Source organism: Nannospalax galili, unplaced genomic scaffold (genome assembly GCF_000622305.1).
Source record: "Nannospalax galili isolate Female #2095 unplaced genomic scaffold, S.galili_v1.0 scaffold2, whole genome shotgun sequence".
Classification (NCBI taxonomy): domain Eukaryota; kingdom Metazoa; phylum Chordata; class Mammalia; order Rodentia; family Spalacidae; genus Nannospalax; species Nannospalax galili.
In genome coordinates, this window is record NW_008348412.1 from 274,685 (window position 1) to 286,772 (window position 12,088).

The window sequence follows — 12,088 nt, forward strand, 5'->3', positions numbered from 1 at the left end:
TGTGACCAGTGATAGTCATGTATATAGAGATTAGAAATGCATGTTAAAACGTCTCAATGTCAATTGCCTTGGAATGAATTCTTCTGTATGAAAAAAAAAAAAACAAGTATCTTCTTGAAGTCCCTCAAAGTAAGGTAAAGAATAAGACCAAATCATTCTGGACGAACACAAAGGAAAATAGCTTTAGATACTTAAGTGACAATAGAATTATTCTCATAATTGTTTTAATAGCTTTTATATAATCCTCAACGCTATTATGAGATATAAATTGTATTTATCAAATCTGTAATCATTATGCCAAAAATCTTAATTACTGCAATATTTTGCATATTGTTAAAACTGTAACTTTAATTGTAAAAAAATATTAAAAAAAAGTTCTCTGCAAATAATGGACTCCCTCTTTTGAATATGTTAACCAGGAGTCTCACAGATCTACAAAAAATACTGATCATTAACCTTGTTCTTGGTTACCCACCAGAACTTGATGGTAGGTCCCTATTGCTGAAGTCACTACATCCATGAATTATAGAACAAACAAGGATAAGTCAAATTGCCACTGACCACAAAGATTCACCTTTCTTGGGTAGCTTTCCCAGTACTGGAATGTGTTATCCATGCTATAGAAAAAGTAATCACCACTCCTGCTCAGCTGTGAATCCTGCAAGCTAAAATAACAAATGGCCTGGCAAGATATGCCCACTGGTGTAATAGTGACATGAATTTTATGGGAGTAATCAACCAGTTTCTGAATGGATTTAATGATCTTCTTTACAAGATGGGCCCCATATCTGACACTGATATCAGGCACTGATTTAGGCACCTATGGCTAGACAGGTCCCGTGCCATAGATGAGAACCCACTACTATTATTCTGCTAAACGGGCATCATATAAAACTGACTCCTTGGGGGCTGGACAGATGGCTCAGCAGTTCAGACCAATGGCTGTTCTTGCAGAAGACCCAGGTTCAAATCCCAAAACCCACATGGCAGCTAACAACTGTCCATAAATCTAGTTCCAGGAGATCTGATATCGTCTTCTGTTCCCCATGGGCACTGCATGACATGGGTGCACTTACTCACATGCAAACAATACATGCATACACATAAATAAATTAATAAATAAAATATTCTTAAAAACTGACTCCTAATGATTTCATACACATAAATTAATGCACCTCTTAACTCTCACCATAGAAGCTTCTTCATGTGGTAGAGGATAATGAACTTAGAGGCACACCTGGTCAACATGCAGAGTATAAGAAACTACAGAATGTTTAGACCCGAAAAAAAATATATCAAAACTTTTTCTCCCAGGGATCAGGGATCATTGTCTAAGAGTGGACAGAAATATTGTTAAGAACCAGAAGTGTTGGATGACCACAAGGAAACAATTTTCCCAACAGCTGGGAAGTTATTTGTAAGAGCTCACAGTAATGGTGACAGCATGCACAAGAACTATATAAGTTTAAGCCAGACAAAATCCCAGCATAAAAGTGACAAAGAGGGTAAGGGTTCCCAAACCTACATAAGGAACTATCGGACAACTTATAGCTCCTGGGAGAGGAAGAGTCAGTTTTCTTTAAGAGTGTGACACTGAGCAGGTTAACCATGTTCTGGTGGATAGAACCACACCAAAGGGCATTTGAGGACAAAAGTTTGACTTGATAGGCATTAAAAGATATATATGACAGAGTACTTAAACATCTGACTAAGGCAGTAAAAAGGGAGGCAGAGAAAGGGACCTAAATATGATCAAAACACTTCGCATGAAATTCTCAATAATTCAAGCAAGAAAACAAACACATAACAAATGTAACAGAAGAGAAAATCTGTAATGTAATCTAAATGTTTATATTCAGTTAATTTAAAAATGATGCCAGCAACATGCCTTGGAGGAACAGTCTCTTTAACAAATTCTTATGAGGAAATTAGAAATGCTTATGTGGAAGAATGAAAAATTTCCATGTCTTTCAACATATTGAAAATTGACTAAAATATATCAAAGACCTAAACATAAAATGTGAAAATTTGAATATTTTAATTATAGTATAAATAATGAATATGAAAAACACTTAAGGAAACCAATACAGGCAAATTATTTTTCAGAAGGCCCCAGAAATACAGGCAAAGCTAGATAAATACGACTCTATCAAATGATGAATCTTCTCTTCAAGGAAGGAAATTATCCACAAAGTAAAGTCACAAAAAACCAAATGGGATAAAATATTTGTAAACATTTGTTTGGCAAGTGGTTAAAATTGAAACTATATAAGGAATTTCAACTCAAAACTAAAAATCTACATAAACCCATTAAATATTGGCAAATACCTGAAAAGAAATTTCTCAAAAGATGTACAAATGGCTAATTTTAGGAAACATTATTTAACATCACATTTATATCAAGGAAATGAAAATCAACCTACAAAAAGAAGTCTGCAGAAGAGGTTCAGATGGTAAAGCACCTGCTACACAAGTGAGGACCTCGATTCAGATGAGCATACATAAAAGGGAGGTATGGTGGTCCTGTCTGTAACCCCAGCACCAAGTGCGAGAGGGGATGGGAAAATGCAGGCAAATGGATCCATAGGGCTTGTTGTCCTGCCTGCCAAGTCAGTTAGTTAGCTCCAGTTTCAGTAGTTAACATTGTCTCAAAAAATAAAGAGGATAGACACCAGACATCAGTCTCTGGCCTTCACACATACACACACACACACACACACACACACACACACACACGCACACACAAGCACATACAAAGTCCACACAAATGCATACATATAACACACATGCACATACACAGTCTCCACAATAAAAAAAACATCTCACTTTCATGCAATCCCCAATAATATTCAAATTATGTTATTTGAAGAACCGGGCCAAAAACCTTGAATATTGAAACACAAATTACAGCAGCGACACAAAATAACCCTTAGGAAAATGAACAATGCTGGAGTTATTTCTGTACCTAAATTCAAACTATACTACAAAAGTTATAGTAACAAAAACTGCATGGTATTTCCACAGAAGCAAACACATAGATCAATGCACTAGAATAGAGGATCCTGAAAAATCCCATACAGTTGATTTGTCATAATGATACCAAAAGCACACATTGGAGTAAAGAGAGCCTCTTAATCAAATGGTGCTGAAAAGCCTGAATGTTAAAGACTGAAATGAGATCTTTATTTCTAACCTTATTTAAAATAGACTCCATATAGATAAGAGACCATAATAGAAGCCATGAAACTGGAAGTGGAAGAGAAAATGCAAAAGAACTGCCCCAAGAAATAGATACAGGCAAGGAAATTCTGCAAAGGGATTCTAATAGCTCAGCATATAAAACCATGTACTGATCACTGAGATTGCAAGAAATTAAAAAGCTTCTGCACAGCAAAGGTAATAATTATTTAAATGAAAAGACATCTTAAAGAATGGGAGAAAAAACATTTCTGGTTGTATTCTGACAAAAAGATTAGTGTCTAGAATATTTACAGAAATAAAACAGCTAAATACCAAGAAGACAAACATCCTAAACAATAAATGAGCAAATAAACAAACAGTTCTCAAAAGATAAAGTACAAATGGCCAATGCACATATAAAAAAGATTCAACATCATTAACCACCAAGGAGCTGCAAATCAAAACTGCATTGACTTGGACTGGCAAGATTGCTTAGTGGGTAAAAGCACATGCACCAAGCCTGACAACTTGATTTTGATCTTTCGAACGCACATTGTAGAAGAGAATTGACTCATGAAAGTTGTCCTCTGATGTCTACACACATGCTCTGGCACAGTCGAGTCCACTCACTTGCACACACACAGACACACATGCACATGATTAATTAAGTAACTGAAATTCAATAAAAATTAAAAACTACATTGACATTATTCTCATTCCAGCCATAGTTGTTAGCATTAGGAAAACAAATACCAAAAAATGATAGCAAGGATGCAGTGGTAAAGGGAAAATTTTGCCCTACTGGTGACAATGTAAATTAGTCCAGTTACTATGGAAATGAGTATATTTCCTCCAAATTCTACAAGTAAAGTAGTCATATGATCCACTTAACAGCACTCAAGAGAATATACCTAGGGAAATCTAAGTCAGATTTTGACGCAGAAAAAGTTTGCCATGCATGTTCATTGCAGCGTTATGCACAATTGTCAAGTTATGGCAGCACCAAGGTGTCAGTCACCAGTTAAATGGATAAAGATTATGTGTTGCATGTATACATATTGGAGTTTTATTGGGTCATAAGTGAGAATGAAATTATATTATGTGCAGGATACTGGATGCAACTGGAGATCGACAATATATGAACCAATAGAGAAATTCAAAGAATTTTGTGGTGTAAAAGATAGTAGATCATATAATTATTTGATTAAAATGAATACACAATGCAAGTGTCAATAACATAAAAGGCAGTTAATTTTTAAAAAGATAAATAAAAATGCAGAGAGGATTTCAAAATTAATTGTAATATGGAATAAAAATGCAAAAAGACATGCTTAGAAACAAGGTTTAAATGAAAAACAATCAAGAATTTTATGGGAATAACCTGAAAAAATTAAAGTTTATTTCATAGAGAAAAATGCTCTAAATATTGTCATAACAGAACAATCAGAATTTAAAAGGTAAAATGACAGAAAATACAATACCAAGGAGAATTCAGTGAAAAATACTACAAAATTTGAAGAAAGATAAACAAACACCTTTCTAAGCAAAACTATTGAAAATAGAGCCAGGACTGGTGAAGCTTCTTAGATGACTTGACATTTAAGGGTCTTCTGAGCTACAAAAAGAATTAAAAGCTAGTGCAGGTAATTTAGTGAGACTCTGTCTCAAGTAAAAGACTGAAAATAGGACTGGTGATATAGCTCAGTAGTAAGGCACCTGCTTAGCATTTATGAGTCCCTAGATTCAAGGCCCAGGATGGCAAATAAAATGAAATAGATTACAGCACAAATCATTCAATGATGAATATATAACCTGAACAAATAAACTAAATGGTGGCTGAAACAGAAGATAAAATTCAAAACCTATGCACTTATTGCCATATGTAAGCATTGTAGAAAAAATTGCAGATTAAAAACTGTGTGTACAAAGAGCAGGATCTATCACATGAAGTGTATAATTTATTGGAATAAATAAAATAAAATATAATAAATCTGTTATATCGATAAATGTCAACTACAGATTGGAATGGGAGAAGTGAGAATGTTCAGGTAAGGCTAGGTAGATCAGACGTTATTATCACTTAGATGTGATGCCAAAATTTTTCTTCAACTCCACATCATATTTCTCACAGACATTTGTCTTACAAACAAGTGTCGTTCAACTAATTCACTTGCCTTAACTAATGGCTACTTAAGACATTAGAACTCCATATACTTGAATGTGGGATAATGTACACAGAAAATTTATAAGTGCAAGAGAATTTAGCAATTCACCTTGGCCAGAAGAAAAATCTCAATATAGTTCCTGTGGAACTTTAACTCTCACTTAGTACAAAATCATTTCCCAGTGGTGTTCCAGATTTTATTTAGTTGTTAATGGGTATTCAAATAATTAAAAAAATTCCTATATTCACCTCTTTAGTATTCACAATATGATCTCTGGAAAATATATCCCCCAAACAACTTTGGTTTTGATATATTTACTAGTATTCTGTCATCTGAACTTAATTGGAAAATAGGACCAGTTATTTCAACTGACAATTCCTGTTTCATGGCATTAACACCATTTAGTTTGTAGTCAAAATTCATGTCTTACTCTTCAACATCACATCATATGCACCTGTAATTAATCCAAAGTCCATACACATAAACATAAAAGGACCTAAAGGTGAAGGGAATCTAACATCTAGCTTGATTTTTTTGTATGATAACAAAACCTTATTAAATTATCCACATGAATTATTAAATTATATATTAATTCATAGTTTTGGGTCAAAATAGATTTTTAAATTAAATATGGGATGTATGTCAATATAAAATTAATATATACATGCCAAGTAATTTATTTAATTAATTTATTAGTTAATAAGGAAATCCTTAAGATATTTAAGCTGGCTTGATTAAACTAAGGTTCATACTGTTGATCATGAGGGGTATGATGGTCAGCATTGTCAACTTGACACTACTAGGTTGTATCATCTGGGAAGAGTTGAAATGAGGGATTGTCTACGTTGGGTTATACTCTGAACTTGTTTGTGTGACTTTTCTTAATTAGTTAATTGTTGTGGGAAGACAGCCCACTGTGGGTAACAACACTCCAGAGGCGTGGGCTCCTGAACTATATATAAAGTGAAGAAATCAAGTTGATACAAGCAAGTAAGTGGGGAAGCCTGTGTTTGTTGCTCTTTGACCTTAACTGTCCATTGGCTATGAGGATCTGTTTGATGTTCCTGCCTTGATTTCCCCACAATAATGGACTGAAGCTAAAATAATATTTCTTCCATAACCTGATTTTTGTTAGACCATTTTATCACAGCAACATAATGAAAGTAAAAGTCATTTAAACATTTTTAGAGTAGGACTTCCATGTCAGTTCCAAACTCATTACTGCCCTGTGAAACATTAGAACCTAACCATTAGGATTATTTCTCTATCAGAAAAAATACATAAATTAACAAGTAATTTCACATTTGATATCTTTTCAATTATTAAATAGAAAAACTAAACACAAGTACATTTCTCTCAAACATTATGTAATTCTTGGTTTTGTTTGCTGAACAATGTCTCAGAATGATACTGAAAATACATACAATCCATTTTTGCATTTTATTGTTCTTCAGTATATTTCTTATATATATTAATTAAAATATTTATTTTTTATTGAGCTTTTAAATTTTCATACACTTCTTCCCACTCACATCCATACCTCCTCCCCATCCATGCCTTCCCCTGCCACCGAACCCTATGTACTCTGCCATGTAGAGTGGCTGAACATTAATGCATATATATACCTAGGAGCTGCTTGGAAGGGAACACAGTTCGAGACAGACGAGACCTCCCTTAAAGCCACAAAAAAAACATGCCGTATAGCACTCATCAAAGAAGCTTCTTTTTGCAACAGATGGAGGCTATTAGAGTTGCAAACTTGGTCACATAGACAACATACACCTGGGAGATGCCTAGTACTAGGTGACATACCTGCAGTCAAATCTCTACAACCACGGCACATAGAACATAGTTGAATGGAATAAGGAGTAGAGAGAGGGCTAATGCACCCCTCAACTCTCACCAGTGAGGCTTCCGTGTACATCAGAGTGTGTTACACACAGAAGGCTTCAACTGGTCAAGTTTTGGAGAATAATAGGCTGTAGAGTGTAGGATGGGACTCCTATATGGCTCAGGGACGTTTGCAGAAGAGGAGGCAGAAATATTGTAAGTCAGGGCTACTTTATGAATGTATGATGTGGAGGAGTCCAGGCCACTGGAGGCTTGATAATGTCTGCCTGTGGCAGCAGTGGCTTCCAACACAGGACCCATGTCAGCTCAATTAAACAAGGGCTCAAAGGGGAGGTGAGAAATGGGTGGCAGTTCAGCACTAGATGGAGAACTATTTGAGACTGATTGCTGCTGGGGGAGGGAGAGTATGACTTACATATGACCACTGGATGGGCTGACTAGATGCCAGTGCACACATTTACACAGAAGGACATTTGGGTTCAGTGCATTTCTTATCAATCCATTCTTTGATCATGAATACACTCAGAATATTGACTAGTAAAAATGCAGGCCTCAATAGAGTTTAACGTCATTCTTTTCATAGAAGCAGTGGATTTGTTAACAATGTGTTTCCATAAAATATTGGATATAGCAATAATGAAGGTCAAAATAATCTCCCTGTAATATTTATTAATGAATATCTTCATGTATCTTCATAGAGATTAGAAATTCAAATGTAAGAAAATCTGTCATCTACATTTTGGTGTGGTAGTCATATATTTAATAAATTCCTCTCTACATGGGACATTGATGAATCAAATTGTTACCAACCTGGAAGCTTAATCTATACTGACTAAATTCCATAGTGCCAGAGTATTCTACGCATGCTGCTAGCAGAGAAAACAAATCATCATTCCAACCCAGCTGTGAACCTTGTTAGCAGCGAAAATGACTGGCCTGGCAAGGTAAGCCTGCTGGTACAATAATGGTACAAATCTTATCAGAGTTAACAACTACTTTCTAATTGGCTTTAACGTCCCATCCACAAGATAGAACCTGTTATTGTTACCTTGGCCAAAACCCCATGCCTGGTTAGGTCATGGCCTCTAGGAGAGATCATAATACTATTATTCTATTAAATTAAAGTAGTAATAAATTGTCCCCTAAGTTCTTACCTTTATACCCATAGATTAGTCCATATCTTAACCCTCATCAAATCTTTGTATTACAGTAGAGGAAGATTAATACAAAGTCCCACACCTGCTCAACATGCAGAGAATAAGATTGTGTAGGGTTCAGCTCTAAAGGGGAAAGCTATATAACACCCACTACTCCCAAGGTCCAGGGACCATTGAAGAAAGGATAGGAAGAAAGATAGAAAGAGCCAGAGGCAGTGATGTCTGCAATGAAATAGTATTTTCCAGACATGATAGTGCCCCTGTATGCATAAACTCACAACAGTTGTGCATGCATGCAGAAGATCTGCACAAGAATAAATCTGCCAAAATTCCAGTGTGGTTGGGGTTCAAACTGTTGAAGTTCCACCACTAGTTGAGGAGCTACTGGAAATTTATCGATACTGGGGTACTGTGATTAAGTTTTCCTCAGGAGTGCAGTTACAGAGAGGCTACCTCTGCCCCAATAGATTGTCCTACACCCATGCATACTAAGAAGACTCAGTTGACTTTTAAAGAGAACACATGAAAACAGTAAGAAACAGACGTAAGGGAAATAGGGGAAACTTTAAAGAGGAGGGAAAAGGGATGGATTTGATCAAAATGCATTATATGCATGTCTGAAATTTGGAAACAATACAAAAGAAAGAAATTACTCTTTGCTGTATTAGATTCTATATTTTTCCATGATCTTCTGCCAGTAGTGTGCTTACCTAGAATTATCTTCTGAAATATAGAGTTCAAGAAATCCTAATTCAGTCCTATTATATACTCAGAAATATTGCTAAGCAATGTCAGTCTTCAGCCAATAGTGTATACTTTGACATGTCTATGGTAATGACACATAAAATTCTTTCTTTTAGATACAGAGATAGCCTATCTCCTTTGAATACATCAATAATAACCTTTGATTCTTCAAGCAAGTAACAGAAAAAAGCAAGGATAGCTTTGCAATATTTCGTTGATTCAAAAATTTCATACAGTATTTTGATCAGATTCAGAGTTGTTCCTCTTTCCCCTATCTTGACTAATCACCTTCTGGCTAAATGTTTGCTATTAGTGTTTGACTTTTTATTTTAATGCCTAAAACGTCTAATCTGTACAGAATGCTTTTCATTTTGGATTTATCCCTTGGAGTTTGGTCCTCACACTAGTAAGGAATACTTACTTTTCCTCTCATACCATTAATCAAATGTCAACAGAGTCATAGAATGGTCTTGGGATTACTACCAATCTCCCCCATCCATGCTGGGTCCCTGTCTGACTTGCGTTTTCACAGGGCGTGTGAATGCTGTCATAAAAACTGTAGACTCATGTGTGCAACTACCCTGAGGTGTCCAGACAACTCACTTTCCCTGTATTCATCTACTACCTCTAGCTCTTAGAGTATTTCTGCCTCTTTCTTCCACAATGATCCCTGAGACTTGTGAGTACATGGGTCAATAGAAGTGTCCCATTTAGGGCCGAGTGTACCACAGTAGCTTTTTCACTGCCCACTGATCATTTGTGTTAATCAACATCTGCTTCAAATGGATATCTTACATCAAAAGGACATTAAACATCTACAGAATATTCCACCAAAGCACCAAAGAATACACTTTCTACTAGCAGCCCATACAACATTCTCTAAAATTGACCACATACTGGGACACAAAATGAAACTCAATGAACACAAAAAATTGAAATAATTCCAAGCATGCTATCAGTCCACAATGTTACAAAGTTTAAAATTAAGAGCAAAAGAAGCTCTAGTAAATATATGAACTCATGGATATTAAACAACACTCCTGAATGATGAATGGGTTAAAGAAGAAAATGAGAAAGAAATGAAAGTATTCCTGGAACTAAATAAAATGAGAATACAACACAACATAATCTCTGGGACACCTTAAAAGAAGTCCTAAGAGAGAAGTTTATAGCTCTAAGTGCCTACATTTAAAAATCAGAAAGAGAACATATAATTGACTTACCAGTATAACTCATGACTGTAGAAAGACAAGAACAAACCAAAGTCCATCCTAATAGATAAGAAATAACAAAAATCAAAGCAGAAATGTATGTTTAGCATTTGAAAAATATTTTCAGCCATTTGGGTTTCATAATTTTAGAAGTTTCTGTTTATTTCTTTGTCCCAATTAAAAAATTCTTCAATGAATACATTTTATTGAAATTTGTGCATTTCATAAAAGTGTATTAATCATTTTTATACACTGTTCCCCATCTGCTCCCTCTCCAAGCCCCCCACTGAATTTTGTGCATTATGTCATATATGTTAAGGCCTATCCAGTCAAGTTTTTGTATCCATATGTCCTTCAGTGTAAGTTTTTCCACTGGAGTCTAGTCAACTTATCTAGATTTAGTCTCTTAACAAAGATCAACTCTCCCCTTCCCCCAATTTTAATTGGGTTGTTTGCATTTTTATCTTAGTTGTTAGACATCATTAAATATTGTAGATAAATCTGTCTGATGTATAGATTTTAAAGACTTTTTCCCATTTTTTAGGTTGCCTTGTCACTCAAATGATTTTTGTACACACACTTTAAATACAGACACTTTAAAAATTTTTATTGAGCTTTTGTAATTTCATACAAAAGTTCTTAATCAAATCCAGATCCCCTCCCCCATCTATGCCCCCCATTACCCAACCAGACCTCATACATTCTACCACACATGCCAAATCCAATCTAGTCAAGCATTTGTATCCAGATGTCCTTAAGACCCTTTTTAGGTTTCATGACGTCCCATTTGTGAATTGTCTTAATCCCTGTTATTAGTGTCCCATTAAGAAAGTTTTTCTTGTGCCTGTAAGTTCCAGTGTATTTTCTACTATCTCCTCTATCAGATTCAAATTATCAGGTCTTCTGTTGACGTCCACAATCCATTTGGAGTTGAGGTTTGTGCAGGGTGAGAGCAGGGATCTAGTTTTATTAGTCTACATGTGGGTAACCAGTTTGACTAACACCATTTGTTGAGCATGCTATCTTTTGTCTATTGTGTATTTTGGCCACTTTGTGAATAAGCAGATGACTGCAAATAAATGTACTTAAATCTGCTTCCTCAGTTCTATTCTGTTGATCAAATTGTCTGTTTTCATGCCAGTACAATATTTTTTTTTATTCCTATAACTCTGTATAAGTTCAGACTTTAAAGAAAATATTGTCATTAATTTTCAAAAATCATTAACATCAAATGGAATAGATTAACTGATGCTACCAATATACCACTATTCCATAGGATTTTAAACTGCTTTCATTGACGAAAGGAACTATTCAGAAGAATTACCATATAGATAATTATCCAAGGCTTTGCTGTAAAGTCTTTAAAAAGAATAAATCACTCTGTTTATATTAGCATGCTTTTTATTATGAAAATATATTATTCTAGGTAATAATGAGTTTCTCATTGTTTCTGAATATACTTTTCATACATCATTTCAAATAGAACTAATTTAATAAATATAAAACAAAAAAAACTGCTGTGATTTTCTACCAGTCTACTTGGAAATGTGAAATATACTTTTAGGCGATGGGCAATTACAGGCAGTTAAAGGCACTGGCTATTCTTACAAGAGGACACACATGGCAGGTAACATCTATCTGCAACTCCAGTTCCAGGGGACCCTACACCCTCTTCTGACTTACATTTGTTTTCTACAACACATGGACACTTACATACATGAAGGCAATTGTGGTGGTTTAAAGGAAAATGTCCCCATAGGCTCCAAGTATTTGGACATTC